Genomic DNA, 16,074 nt, shown 5'->3' with positions numbered 1-16,074 from the left:
CTGAAACAGCCTCTGTGTCCACACACAGAGTGTCTGTAGTGTCTGTAGTTCCACTGCACTGACACCACACATGACCGTGCAGCTGAGGAAAATGTGCCTTTTAAACACAGACAGCGTGGAGTGGAACGCCAGCTCCGACCATAGGGGCCTGCAGGAGGAAGAGGAAATAAAAGGCTGAGGCAGCAGTCAGACAGACAGTCTGGGGATCAGAGTAATGTCTGTCAGTACAGCTGATCCACACATTCAACGTCTGAGGAGGCTTGTTTGAAACACGACTCTGGATACACCTGCAGGTTGCTCCCAGGAGATGAGAGGTACAGCAGGAAGCCTACACATCCTCTGGTGTAAATGAGGGTCAGAGGAGCTGCCAGCTAACAACACATGCCATAAATGCCAGTGACATTCACCTGGAGAGGGCCCTACAAAAGTTGCAGGGTAGGATTATTTAATACATCAGAATGGAGGAGGGGGGGGATTTCTCTGGTGGTGCAGGTATTCCTGTCCGTGCTAAATTAAGCTCTTAAACCAGGTGTGTTGCACGTGATGCTCCATCACTTTTTCAACAGACCGAACATGAAATCTAGATATTAGCTGCCTCACAGGAAGTATTTAAAGGAAGCGAGTAGAGATGTTGTTTAGCTCTGAGTGGGAATAGAGTGAAGTGTCCCAGATCCTGACTGTCCATGGTAATTAAATCAACTTAATGAAGTTTATTTTTAACAGGACGAATGATTTCACAGAGGAAAACTTAATGCCACAGGTAACAGACAGTGGCTGTTCATAAACATCATGGACATGTACAATAAAATGAGTAAAGCAGTTGGTATGACTCTATAGCTTCAGACTGGAAAACCTATTTAAGTTGTAGTCTATATTGTTACCTTAACTTGTCTAAAATATTTGTACACTTTAATTTGAAGCTCATCAGTGTTAGTTATAGACTTTTATACTCACATGTCAGCGTTTACATTACTGACAGTGAGAGAATAAAGACACTCTGTTGTATATTGATTAAAAAAAAAAGTGAATCAAAACCAATAAAACACTGAATTTTGAGAGAATTTGTGCCACTCGATCAATTCTGTTGTATTTTGTCCACATCAGTCACTGTGGTTAACGTGGATGTGAGACACTGACACTGTCTGTAATTTATTCTGAACCAATCTTCTGTCATAGTCTCAATAAAGGCTCAGTCCTTCAGATCTGTGCACGTGTGCGCGAGCGGGACGGAGGAGAGCGCGAGCCCCATCTGCTCCTTCTCGAGCCAATTTAAGGCTGGTGTCACACGCACGCGCCTTTTTTTTTTTTTTTTGTCTCGCGTCAGTCTGCCAGGGGGGGGGGGGGTGCACACGCGCGAGCTGAAGCTGACGTCACAATAGAACGATGAGAGGATAAAATAGGAAATTAGGTGAAATTTAAAATTCTAAAAAATATATATCTATACGTACAAATCAATGTCATTTTCCATTTAACATGTTGAGTTTATTATTGTTTCCTCCCAACACATTCGGCTCTGTATGTATCTGCTGACCAAATCTATGTTTCTACATTTAGCTGAAAGATATTTCTCTTATTTTATGAAGTTTTTAATTTACTGGATTTCTTTTATTTGCTGACAGGCCTGGGTTTCCTCTCCTTGAATCATATGCGGGATTTCTATTCGAACACGAACTAAATGAAGCTGAAGTCTTCGGTCTGGACTGACATATTAAAACCACGCGTGGAGAATTCCCTGTGTTTTTAAACGACACTCATTTAAAGCGCATAAATGACGCACAAGTTAAAAAAGAGGCGTGTGACATGTTATCAGAAGCGGAGCATATCTAAACCGTGCGAGGCAGGAGAGAAAATGGGTCTTATTGGAATACAATAGCGCTATTAGCCCCTTTGGAATACATTTCACTTTCTTTTTTTCTCCATCGTGCATTAGCCGGGTCGCCCTACTGAGAAATTAATCATGCGTTTAAAAAAAGAATTGGCTGCGTGACCTGGCGGGGTCAAAGCAGAGAGGAGGAGGAGGAGGAGGAGGGAGCTGCTGCAAACATTACAAATTAAGAGCTACAACACTAAGTGCGCCTGAGACATTTAACATCAAATCTGTCAATAAATGAAACGTGGCCCCGGGTGAGCGATTATCAGACTGAAATTCATCACCTCCTCCTCTGGATCAAGACTGAATCAACAAAACCTTACCTATAAATGTGTGTTTCTAAAGGGTTTAATAAGTATTTGAGTTATTTCATATTGCCTTTAACATAACGGGGTGCTTGCATGTGCCAGCAGCTGCACCAGGTCATATTTGTGGATTTAAAAGCAGGATACAATATGCTGCACAGTCGCCCTGCATACGTGCCCCACTTTAAATCCTTACTTAATGCTGCACGTCTTTTACTGAATGAGACTCTTCTGCAGTGAAGATTTACCGCAGCACTACAATTAACACGCATCTTAATCACCCTGCAGGAAAAAATAAAAACAATTATTCGGATTATTTGCGCTTTATTGCTATTTTTTTAATAATTTTAATCTGTTCTTTCTTCTTGAGAGGGGGGTGTGCACGAGGGAGCGGGTCGTGCGTGCGTGCGTACGTGCGCGTTCTGCTGTGTCACCATGCACGCGTCATTAATCTTTGCTGTTATGTGGTTTAATTGCAGAATAAATAAAGTTGTAAAAGCACTTAAAATATGATTGCTTCATTATTAAAAATAAATAAATAATAATAATATTAATATATTTACACATGAGTTATTTGACAGCCTGTTATTGGGCTACACTGACATCTGAAAGCAATGTATAAAATCAATTTTGCAATTATATCTGAATTTTGATCCCTTTCGTTTAATTTATTTCACTTCAGTGACTATCACCAGCACATACAACACATATGAAATATATATAGCACAAGTAAAGGTGGGTATATATATATATATATATATATATATATATAGTCATCTGTTCTAATTTACCTTTTTCAGTCCTGCATGTGAACGATGCTGCCTCAGTCTGCTGGATGGGAGTTGGCCTGAGGCACTTGTACCAATTAGCGCAGCGGAGCCTCCACTAAAGATCCTCATATTTCACCACAGATCTGCAACATTAGTCAGAGTGAATTATTAAGAAATGATTATTTCACTAAACGCATATGATGTTCATAGAACCTGAGTGTTGTGTTTTTAATCAGATGCCTTAAATCGTTTATAATTGAATGTATATATAGATAGATATATATAGGCCCCACAGGAGTTTAGTTATTTCTGTTTTTATTATTCAAGAAAAAGTAATGAGTGTTTTCCTCAGGTCTCTGCATCATAATTAATTTGACCATAATGTAATGAAGGTAACCTATATATTAAAAAGGCTGAAGATTATTACTTTTTTCTAATTCATCTAATGAGTCAAAAATCCAGGCAGCAGATCTGATTTATTTTGTCTGTAACCTACAGAGCTTTGTGTATATTGTAATGTTTCCTCTCCAACAGCTATTCCAAAATGAAAGAAGATAAAATAAGTAAATTAAAAAAAACAAGTTAAAAGCTGTTGTGATATAATAATAAAACTGAAAATGAGAGAGTAGTGATCTGACTGTCACCGCACCGTCACTGGAACTGTTAAAAACAAGTAAATCCCATAATATATATTTTATTATTAGCATTTAATGAGACAAAGATGTGCACATGCATTGAAACAGTTGGTTCAGAATTTACAAGTCTAATATATAAATATCTATTTAAATTAATGAGTTTATAGATACCTGTGATGGCTTTAACTTTGCTGTTGTTATTGAGATTTAAAGTGTCTGTGTTTTAGTCAATAGCGAGTTTACAGTGACCTTATAATATGTTTTAATGTCTTGTCAGTATTATTCCTCCATGATCCACTTTAATTTCCCTGTGACCTTTGGATCTTTGCAGCATTTACTTCAGGATCACCACGGCTGTGCTTCATGAGCACTTTAATTTTGTAAGGGAGTGGATAAGGGATGCAGTGCACTGCAGACCTGCTGGGAGATGCAACTTTACTTACTGAATGATCCGGCTTTGTAATTAAAGGCTTGCTTGACTTTTAATGACCCCGGCACACAAGCAAAGTTGTGCAAGTTATTATTATGAGTGGAATGAGTAATGAGACGTTAACGGTGAACACTGAGCTGCAGCCAATTAGCTCCGGTGCAGACAGACTGCTGGGCGCTACAGTGCTCTTTACAGGCAAGCAGAGAGCCTACAGGGTCAGAGGGGGCAGGGCAGAGTGAGAGAGAGAGGCAGTGTGTGTGTGTGTGTGTGTGTCCAGAGTCCATTTCTTCAGTAGATGTGTTGTCTCTTTACTGTAAGAAAGTAAAACAAATCACAGCATCTTATTCAATTTGGAGTTCAGGCACGAATTGCTGTCTTTGCAAGTCATCACTGTATTACTTATGAAACCCTTTAAAAACTGCAGTATTACTTGCAAAAACCTTGTATGTTAACGTGCAGTTAGGTCTAGAGTCAGAGATTAAACCTTTTACACCATTGTGGTTGTTATTTCTACATAACCTGGTCGGTTTGATCATAAAAATAAAATATTATTACCGGATACATGAACTACATAAAAATAAAGAAATGTAAATACAGGATGCTTGTTTGAGGAGGTACTGCCAGCCACCAAAGAACCATGAAAAGGTGTAACAGCTACTTTATATATTTAAATTATTAACAGTTGTTTGAGTTGAATACACCTTTCCATGTTGGGAGTTCCATTCCAGAGAATTGAGTTGGCTTTATTTGAACTCTTTCTATAGTCTCTATGTTAACAACTTAGAAAAGCTCTGTTATCAATCTAGAGAAATAATAAAACTAACATGCTATAGAAAACTACAGGCGGTAATGTATACAACACAATTTGAGGTTAATGGGCTAAATCATGCAACACCACTGATATGGCTGTTTGAATCTGTTATGATCAAAATAGAGATGTTTTGAGTTTATAATCATGATTTCTTATAACATTTAAAAGGGAGTTTGCTGTGTAATTTCTTTATTTGATGTATTTATTGGATATTAAAACTGTTAAATACATAAAAAGTCAATCTGATTATAGTTCATCTGCTTTGGAAAAGGTTTGGTAAAAGTTACTGTAGCGCTCATATTTAGAGTACAAGTCTTCTCCAGCTTCTTCCTCGACAGCATCATGCAAAATGAAAAATATAACTTCATTTTCAGGATCAGGTTTGAAAAGAGAAGAAAAAGGCAGTTTGTGTGTGTGTGTGTGAGGTATCTTAGGCAAGCAACACACAGTATAAGACTATTATCCCTCGTCCAAGAGAATCATTCAGTTCTCCGCGGGGTGTCAAAGCGACACATCTCGACGGGGAGAAGATAACTAACTGAGATGATCTCACAGTATTTCAGCTTAATTTTCTTTACTGGGGAATATTCGGCAGTAATGTAACTTAAATAGGCCATTGTGGAGCTAACTGCATCGTTTTATATGGGACATAAAATCATGGAAACTCACCAAAAAGGAAGATTGGCACTTAGGCCCGCTCAATGTGTTAGAATGGATTCTGAATGAATTACCACAAATGTCGTCCCATAAGGCCTCTAGTCGGTAGTTTCTCGCGGTGTGTGTGCGAGAGCTTTTTTTTTTTTTTTTTTGCCCAAACAAAAACCTCAGTTTCTCATTGTTATTAACCTTGTACTCATTGTGGAAGAGCTCTTGTGGAAAGTTTTCCTGTTTAAAGCACTCTTATCATAATAAACACATAAAACACTGATGGGTTGAGGTTGAATTTATTCTACAAAAGAGGACAAACAAACCTCATCACCAAAGTCAGAAAGACAAGAGGGGCAGGAACATAGTCTGTATAGACTGAATATAAAGATGGACAACGCTTCTTCATGTCCAAAATCTCTAGAATATGAAAGGGACGCCACCATCTTGCCTATTTGGAACCAGAGTCGGAGATGTAGTGATGAAGGAATGGAGCCACGGGATTGAGGCTCTACCCAAAACATGCTCTCGACCAATTGCGAGTCAGTCTCTGCTGTCAACCGTAACACTTCACCCTGTTTCTATATCAACAAATAACTCATTCATAACAAACTAAGTGTGGTCCATGTACCAACCACTAACATGGAGGAGGTGGATTTATGACTAAGACTGTAACAAGGTGCGAGGTTGTGTCCTGCATTCTGGAAACTGCTTCTACATGCAACAAGAGCAGCAGCTTGGATTAGATCCAGTTATTGTGTCACGTGGATAAACAGTATGTGGAAACCCCTTTTGCATTCAGTACTTTTATTCTGAGATCAGAGTCCTGAGCTGAGCCTAATCCAACAGAGTCCCTGCAGACCGGTTCCAAAATACTATAGAAATGTTTCCCAGAGGACAGGGGACTGACAGACACTTAGTTTGGCCACATGGTTTATATGCATGTACGTTTATATGCAGATATATGATGTTATGATGATTATGTGTTCCATCTTTCCACTTGTCCATGTTTCTGACTCGTCCGTCCATCTCGAGTCTACAAGAGCTGCGTTAATGTGAACATTAAGGGCTCTATTAGTGCTGCAGACAGGAAGTGGACAAACCAGGGCTTTTTCTATTTGTCTATTATTAATGAGGACTGGAGGTTAATCTACCGCTTAATCACCAGGCAACATAGAGAGTGATGCAGGGAATGGAGGGATGGGGGGCGAATAAAAGGAACAAGGGGATAAGTTTTCTACAGAAATTAAACAGAGGAAGACATCAGTGTTGATGACCTCATCATTTATCAATCAGCAATGGCTTTGGATGTGTAAAAAAACCCCTCTGGTTTAAACATGAGATCATCCCATTAGAGCAGTGTGGAGTGAATGTTGTCTCACCTCAGCTGAAACAGTCTGATAATCATACAAGGCATATTTTGCGTTTGAAGTCAAACTAAAAACTATTAAAAGGTCAATTATACAGTGTTTTAAATTTAAGGCAGCAGTGTGTTGGGAAACTAGGTGAGTACATCAATTTAGAAATGGAGGCAGGTGGAGCTCGATATAGCAACAATAACAACAAACCTTTATTTACACTGTCAGGAAAGACATTGAATCCCAACACGAGTGTGCATGCGTGTGTGTGTTTGTACCTGGTGTTTGTGTCACATCAGCATCGCCCCCTCATCCTAGACAGGCTGTAATTGTGTAATCCTGTGATTCTACTTGTAATCCCCTCAAACGTACAGGAGAGTATGAGATCGCTGCCAGATTATATGGAGTTGATCTCCATTTGTTGTTTGCATGTGGCTGAAAAACAGACAAAAAAATAAAAATCTTGTTTAATGATTAACAAATATTTTACATTTTTTGACGAAAAAAAAAATGGAATAAACAAAATATGCTTCTGTTTACTCCGCCAGTGTAAAACATGAATGTTTTAAATCAATGTGGAAAAACATAAAATCTGATACCAAAACCCAACCAGGAACATCCTGTGGGACACAGCAGCTCACAGGTTTCACTGGCAATTAATGTTCAAACACACACGAAAACCAAACACGTATTTTTCAATTATTTGATTTTTAATTATTTGATATTTGTGTTAAATGCAGTTCTGCTCAAGGGCTCGCCATTATAGATAGAGGCTGAGGTTTAAAGAGGGGCCACCAGGCAAAATGGTAAACAACAGAATTAAATGGTAATAATTATTGTTCCAGGAAATAATTATTGTTCAGCTGCCTATCTGCTCTGTTGTTTAAATAACAACGAATATTAGCTGTCTTTTTTTCTATAAGACAACTGTGTGTGTGTGTGTGTGTGTGTGTGTGTGTGTGTGTGTGTGTGTGTGTGTGTGTGTGTGTGTGTGTGTACATGAGGATGAGGTGGCTTAAGCTGAATCACATACACAAGGCACAGACAGTCGCACACATGAGGCGAGGACAATAACACACTCATACACATGCAGCTGATTAAAACAGGTCACATGCTATTGTGTTTTGAACCAAATATACAACTCAAACTCAGGAATAAAGTATTTCTGATTACTTTTAGTTCTGATTAGTAATATTTCTTCCAATTTGGAGGACTTCATTTCAGTTTGCATGAAGAAAATATTTGTATGTTTACATACGGACACTAAAAAAAGAATTCTAACTAAGATGATTTTGCACTAGAGGAATTTTGCATATTTGAGTGTGAAGACTTTTCACAAACAAAACTTTCTGCTCCGTCTTCCAAACAGGAGTCTATGCTGCTTTGATGTGTGGCTCTCACATCTGTATTGTTTTTGATGTGCTCATCCCCTACGTTAAAACTCAGCAGCAAAACATCTTCCATCCTTATTATTGTTATTATTATTATTCCTATTATTATGCTTGATCTCCTGCTGAATTACCGCTGATCCACTGGTGCGTAAATACCCTTCTACAACAGTGTGTGAACTGAGGGATTAGCAGCGGGGCTGAAAGAGACACTGAGCTGACGGCGCTAATGATCACAGAAATGTGAGCCTTTGTTGTTTTGGATGTCATCTGAGCAGGATTCAGTAAAACGCGCAAATTCATAAACACACAAACAATGTATGCTTCGTGACGTCAGCACATACACCAGCATACTGTGCTTTTTACACCACAGGATGTTTTTCGTGCTGGATTAGTTTCCCCTTAAAATCACTATAATCTATTTTTCACAACGTAATGACAGATGTTAGGAATAAAAAGAAAAACATCTTTAATGCTATGCACAGTGGAAAGGTGCTGAGGTTCATTCATACACAAAACATGATCCTTTATAATCACAAGACTTATTTTTGAGTTTGATTACATTTTATCGTAATTATCAGGGGAGTTCTTACACCATCACTGTGGACTTTAATATAAATTAAAGTATAGAGTATAAAGTAAAGGTTACAGGAGTTGAAACAACTATTCTTTTGCTCTATTTAACAGTAATTTAGAGCCAAAATCATACACAGTACAGATAAGGCACACTAAAGTTGTGTGCTTTTTAAAATAAGTTACATCTTTGTGTTGCTTCTCTCCAAATGTGTGTATGTCGTCTCCTTACAGTTTATAATAATTGTGATCAAGAGTGAAACTTCTGGAGACAATTCAGTCGACTGTGATAGTGAGTGAAATGTTATTAAAGATTACATTTACTGAACGTCATGTTTGCAGTATAGAATTCAGAGAAATTAAATTCTGCGCTCGCTTGTAAAATTCCAAACTGACTTTAGACACTTGTTGCACAATTTCTCTTTCACCGCAACCAAAACCCCCTGGAAACTGTAACTGTAGAAACTGTCTTGTAAACTTCCCTGACGAGTGGCCGATCCTATCTTTGGCTGGAAGTTGGTGAATCTCTGACTTCAGTAAGATTGAACTCGAGGAGAAATCTGTTTGTAACTGGAATTAAACAAATCATCCTCTTTTGAAATATCTGATCTGAAGCCTTTAGGACCCCTCCGGTTTCTAAGAGTTAAACTGTTCACACATCAGATATTTCCCTCAGACATCACACATAAATGGATTTTCAGGAGGAACTGCATATTTCTGAGCAACAAAGCAACACAAAAATGTTCTTTTTGTTTCCCGTTGCCCTGAAGTGGCCTTGCTGCCCTGCATCTGACTCTTGAAACACTCTTCCTTTACCGGCTTTTACTCTAAAACGTGGATTAAAAACCATGGCTGAGAGCATAACTATGTTTGTGTCTGTGGCGTGTGTATTTGGTTTTTATAAAATCCCCACAGCATATTACACTTACAGGGGCTCTGTGCGCTAAGTAAGAATCGCTAAGTGTAAAATTGACAGATGGGGCTATTTGGTTTTTCTTAAGTGCTCGGGGACACTCGCACAGTTTGGGTGGGTCTCTTGTCGTCAGTGGTACTTTGGTTAATGATGACAGCTGCACTCAGTTGTGATTTACTTATTTTAAAAGAGAGAGTTATCCTCCCAACTCCACCCACCTCTCTCGCCCTCTCTCTCTCGGATGAAATTAAGAACAACATGTTGACTTCTAAATCTAAACATTAAAAACATATGCGGTCCATTAGCGCGCTCCCCAGATGTTGCGGCGGTAATCCCAGGCCTTCTGCCATTCTGATTGGCCCACAAGTTTAATCATGAGATTGTTAATGCAGAGCAGTGGAAACAATGACAGTGTCCTGCGTGTAGGGAGCAGGTGGTGTCACACGCAATCACGACTTTTCAAAACAGATGAGCATAACAACTGGCACGAGGTGACAGGATATGCTATGTGGCCAAAAGTCTGCAGACATTTTAATGTGTACTTTTGATTCTCGGGTATCAGCCTGTGGGACGCTAACTTGAAGTGAAGCTTGTTCATGTTTTAGTTGGTATTGATAAATATGTCTCCTCATTTGGTACTTTTTTTGGGGTGTTCCTCAAGGTTCTGTCCTGGGTACTGCTCTGATTGCCTTGTACAGTATTTGCTCCCCGTTGGGTGGACAACGTTAAAGGTGTCTCCCGTCTGTTATATAGATTATGTTCGATTGCCCATTTGATTTAAATCCAAGGATGTAGAATCATGGTCCATTAAACATAACGGCATGAACTTAATACTTATTTATAGCTATTTATAGCCTTCTTTCTGCCACAGGTGGCATTGACCCTACAGGTGATAGGAAGCCTCCTGTGTTAAATATATCACCTGAAATCAAGGTGGCACAATGGACGAGACACTAACCCTCACTAAATTTGAATTCCAGCGGGAAAAAATTGTTCCTGACTTCTTTTTAGTTAGGAATATTGATGTGTTCATATTTATATATATGTTTCATGTACATATTGTGTATGTAAGCATGTGCTGTATATATATATATATATATATATATGTACTTTATGCACCAGTTCTGGGGGGAAATACAAGGTCGCATGGTGTAAAAAAATCTTAAGAAGATTTAAAAGGGTTATTTTTCAGATACATTTTTGAGTTGATCCTCTGAGTGTCTGATCTCTAAATGAACGGTACAGATTTAAAGCTCTCTCTCGCACTCTCTCTGATCCCAACCTGCTGCTGGTAAACCTCTGAGTTGTATTTTAAACCCAGAGGCCACAGACAAGATATTTAAGAGGAAGCAGATCTTTAAATATCCTGTCTGTTGCAGACATTCGGTTGACATTTTCTAACAGATTACAAGCTGCAAATGGAGCCAGAAGACAACTAAAGTCCTTTAATAACTCAGTCAGCTTTAATATAGAATAAAAAATGTTGTTATGAACCTGAAAAGGTTCCTTAATATACTCAACATTTATAATCAGGGACCCAGAGGATTCTTTTTTCAGCTCCCTGTTCAACAGAGAAGAATCATTACCACAAAACTGAAAATGTACAAAAATTCAATATGCCAAGAAATGATTCATGCTTAATTTCTGCTCCTAACTCAAACCAAGAAGGTTGTAACCTTTCATCCACACTGTAAATATAGAGATTATGCTCATTCTCATCCTTGCATTTTAGAAGAAGCACGATTAACCTCTGATTTTTATTGGAAACTCAAAGGGCATACTCTCCGTTTAAGAGCCTGTGGAAGCATGATGGATGAGAGCATCCACATGTTATTCTGAGTATGGAAATGAAAAGAGGTGGTCAGGTTGAGCAAACATTACATTTTACAAATAATTATTTGTGTGTTCTTGATCAATTTTCCTCAATTCTCCGGACACACAGAAAAAAATCCACTGGAAATATCCACTAGTGTGAGTTGTATAATTTCTCTAAAACTGTGATTTAATGAAAAGAGTGCAGGTGTAACTAGAGCTACAATATTTGAGACAGCAAAAAACACAGTTCTCTGCGGCTCTGATCAGAAAGTAAAGATTCTCATGTAAACCTTTAGCCTGGAAACACGACGAGAATGTAACTTGGTGTGGTGATGGCAGGCTAGTGTACAGGTACACTGTAAACAGGAAACTACAAGGAAAAGAAGTAATCCCATCATGAAATGCACTTAGTTATACAAACAGAGGCTGTGAATCCTATACACTCCACAGATGAGGGATTAGTTGCATATGGCTGCCGTCTCTCCATCTGATGCAGTCTCAGTTTTATAAGCCCCTGAGATGTACTTGAAACATAAAGTTCATCCTTGGCCAAAGGGCGAACACATTCCAGAAATGGCTGGGCTTTATTTCACATTAGAACATGTACATACTGTGCCGTGCATCATGTGCAGTAACACTGTGTGTCGTGTTGAAAGATAGACCGACATTAAATATCGCACAGCATCTTTTGAAGTCTTGACTCTTAATTAATGTGTTGTTCCTGGATTGGAATGTTCAGCGCATTCATCTAAATCTTATTAATTAAATGACAAAGATTTCAATTCTGATTATTTCTTACACGATTAATAAACACTGAGAATGAAATATTGACTCGTTAATAAATATGTGCGCACTTCCTTCCATGTCGTGCCCCCAATTACAAATCCCAGTTCATAAACACGCTCATGCACACACATGCGTGTCTGAGTGCACATGTACATACATGAACAAAGACCTTGTGACCTAATCAAATTCTCTCATTAGAGAAAATAAGAGTGCCGTCGAATTGGTTTATAATTAGGGCTGAAGTAATTAATCGATTAATTGATCAATGGAAACATCAGTCTTCAACAATTCAAATAGCAAGATTGTAATTTATCAACTGTCACACACACAAACACACGTAAGTTAACAACACATGGCTTCAAACATATGGATATTGTCATTACTGAACCACACAGTTGCTTTAACTCATCTTATTATAATAGAGACTAAAGAAAGTGTTTTAAAACTTTAGTTAAAAACTTCTTAAAACAATACCCAAGTTTAATTGAAGTCTACATTTTAAGAAGTTTTATTCACCGTATGAGAAATATTGGAGTTACCAGGTTTTGTTCAGGGCAGCTGAGGTTCTGTCCATGAAGACACAGTGCATTTGACGGTTATATGTTCATATAGGTCAAATAGGCATCAAGTCACTTTGCTGCAGTGCTGTGTAATCTGTAATCACTACATATTTACCAAGGACGTCAAATCGCTCTCTTCCTGTCTCTGTACATTAAGACTCTCTGGTATTAACAGCAGCTTTAACTTGCAGCGTGACATCTGTGTATGAAAGTAATTGAGAGCTATAACAGGATCAAGAGGTTTGTCCAGTGGGGGATTTCCATGCCAAGGGGTCAGAGTTTCAACTATTTCTTGACCTTATGAGATGTAAATAATGGCAGTGGAAGAGTTTCTGTTATGGGTTTGGTGTTATTTATATGTTTTGGTCAAATTATTTTATCATATTTTATAATTATATACTGGAATCTAGCGTGAGAATCAGGGTTCAAAAAGATTAAGCGTTTGTATAAGCATGCAAACGATCACATACGTAAATATGCGTGACCACGGCTTAGCAATATAAGTTAACTCTACAAATGTAAGTAGAACAACATGGGAGTTATTGGCCACAGATGTTTCCATTATGTTCTTATTGTTATATGGCATAGGTTCCTGGTATTAGGATTAAAACATATGCAGCAGCTGCTGATTTCCATATGTTTGCTCATGACAATGAAATGCTTGTCTAGTTTAACATCTTTAATTCAGTGTTAATCTTGGTATTCAAAGTACAGCATTATGGCTGAAACGTTCCAAACATTGGCTCACAAACACATAAATTAGACTCTTACTTTGTTGTGGTTGAGTTTTGTATTTCAGTACCATGAAGACTAGTGATATGTAACAATAAAATGTACAAAATTCAAAGTCTGGAGTTTTCTGGAATTGAGAACACATCCAAAGATTCCATTGGCGCAAACTTTGAATATCATGACGCTGACAACATATGGATCATGGCTTATATGGATCAAAGTAGCCATGGCAGCAGGGTGAGCAAGGTATAAGGCCTTATTTCACCATAGCCAAGTCTGTGTTTCTAGTCTTTCACTCCTTCCATCTGTGTCACTGGGCGTTCCCTCTGAACCCTTGGAGAAGACTGACGTACAACATCCCATTTCTCTCCCCCCTTTTCGTTCTCTCCCCCCCGCCTCTTCTCCGTCCTTCCTCCGTCATGTCATACAGGGTGTCCTGGGGGATCCGGGAAATGATTAAGGAAGACAGTTTCAAATACCTTTCAAGTCTCTCCCTGATGGCACCACAAAGTAGGTGGGCATGGAGAAGGTGGGAGCTGGCAAGAGGAGCAGGCCAAGCTGCCTGGGAGAGACGGGAGGTAAATATTTGATTGTATGGGAATTAGTTTGTGTGTAGATACTTGTGGGTATGTTTGAGTGAAAGGGGTCATTTGATCGTTTAATGACTTGTGAGTGCAAGTGGAGGGAGAAAAGATTACTGGTTGGTGTCTGTAGAAACGTGTGTATGTTCATGTCACTTGTGTTTGCAAGGTAGATATGTATGTGAATGTGTGTGTGTGTGTGTGTGTGTGTGTGTGTGTGTGTGTGTGTGTGTGTGTGTTTGTGTGTGTAGGTAAGAAAGAAATACGAAACAGAAAAAAAGAACACATTTGACCTTTTGAGCTCACGTAGTAAAATATACTCTCTCATTTGAATGTGTTTCATACTTTAAAGAGTGTTTGGTTCAGGAGCGACATACATACAGGATCCTTCACTATGACATGCTGCTCGTTGTGTCATGATGGAGCGTGTGCGTGAGTAACTTCATATCTTGTGTGTGTGTGAGGGTGTGTGTCTGTGTGCGCATGGGTCTTTGTGAGGGAGAGATAATGAGATCTTGCTCAGCTGAGGCCTGGTCTTGATCCCCAGAAGCCCTGGACTCATTTCAGTGAGAAACCTCTGAATACGAAACTGAACACCTCTGGCGGAAACACAAACCTGGTCTCAAGCACAGAGATCCAAGCAGACGATAAGCCCTGTTATGCACCGTAAGCCTACACATGGCTAGTCTTTGTTTTTTTTTTTGAAGAAGAAGAAAGTCCAAATGTTTTCTCGACTCTGTAGGGTTTCTCCGTGTGTCAACTGGGAAACTACCTTTTCTGAGCTGCACATTTTCATCTGAGCTTTTATACCAGAGAGGAATAAAAGGTGTGGAAACTTGTTTTCATCAGCAGCACAAGTACAGGTCAGGAGCGGGGGAACCGCATCGAGTAAATCCAACTGTACAACATGAGAGCCTTGATTGTATCTATCAATCAACTTAAGATCCTTCTTTTGCAAGACAGCTGAGAAAGAATTAAAAAGAGCTGCTGTTGCTGCCTATTTTCTAAGTACTGATTACCTCTCAAACTTAATTTTCACAAAAACTTAACATTTACACAAAACGTAACTACTAAGTAAATAAAGTCCTATAGTTTAGACTCAGTTACATAACCAAAGTTTGCATAAGACTTTCCACATTAACATGACGGAATATCTAATACCAGCCCTGTGGTGAAGGCTGTAGCATAAAGGCCATTAAGCTGTCGCTCGCCATATTATTATTATTTACAATACACACCTCACCCGCACTGGTAATGTTAACTGCGTTTGCTATAACTTTCCATAGCGGTGAAGTCTTATCTCAAAGTACTGTAAAATGCTGTGCATTGTTTTGGAGGTCTTACTTTTTCCCCATTTTTGTCTTAATTTCTCTCCTTCGCTCATCCCTCCTCCCTCGCCTCTTCATTCCCGTCAGCTAGCCTCACTGTGCATGTTAGCCTAAGCTATCAATGTTCCCTTTTCTTTTTGGCATTGTTGAAACTAAATGGAAACAAGGTAATTAGCTTGTTACAATTAAAGCGAGACGAGCGGATGAATTGTAATCACCCGCAATGGAGTTCCCGCTTTCTCCCCTGCAGCCTCCAACAGGCCAGCTGAGCTATCCTCATTTGCATAATTAAAATATACAAATGATAATGGATTTTGTAGTCAATGTCCAGAGGCTGCAGAGGCAGGGATGAGAAGAAAATATGAAATCACAATAACAACCACGCTGGCTTTGCCTAGAGGGGAGGGGACAGGAGGGGGGAGGAAGGAAGGAAAGAGGTGTGAGGAAAAGAATGTTGTGCTCCTGGAAAAGAGGGAGAGAAGGATGCAAAGATAATGAAGGATCAACGAGAGAAAAGACAGCGTGAACATCAGGTAGAGCAGAACAAAGGTGGACCAATTACATTTGCAAATAG

General features: G+C 39.0%; 1 protein-coding gene across 2 annotated transcripts in view; it reads right to left on the bottom strand.

The window, feature by feature from the left end:
- The window catches only part of skor2 (SKI family transcriptional corepressor 2), an 87,122-nt gene that overhangs the window by 10,974 nt on the left and 60,074 nt on the right, over nucleotides 1-16,074 (bottom strand). Inside the window, exons 3-4 of one of the 2 annotated variants that reach the window (XM_069514047.1) lie at nucleotides 7,103-7,259; nucleotides 2,967-3,088 (exon numbers count right to left, since the gene is read on the bottom strand). The gene's annotated coding sequence lies outside the window, so the exon portion shown is untranslated. The remainder of the gene's footprint in view (nucleotides 1-2,966; nucleotides 3,089-7,102; nucleotides 7,260-16,074) is intronic. The other variant, XM_069514048.1, reaches the window with a different exon arrangement.

Source organism: Paralichthys olivaceus, chromosome 18, assembly GCF_024713975.1.
Source record: "Paralichthys olivaceus isolate ysfri-2021 chromosome 18, ASM2471397v2, whole genome shotgun sequence".
In the NCBI taxonomy this organism is placed as follows: Eukaryota; Metazoa; Chordata; class Actinopteri; order Pleuronectiformes; family Paralichthyidae; genus Paralichthys; species Paralichthys olivaceus.
The sequence above is the reverse complement of the archived record's forward strand: the minus strand, read 5'-3'. Positions and strand labels throughout refer to the sequence as shown.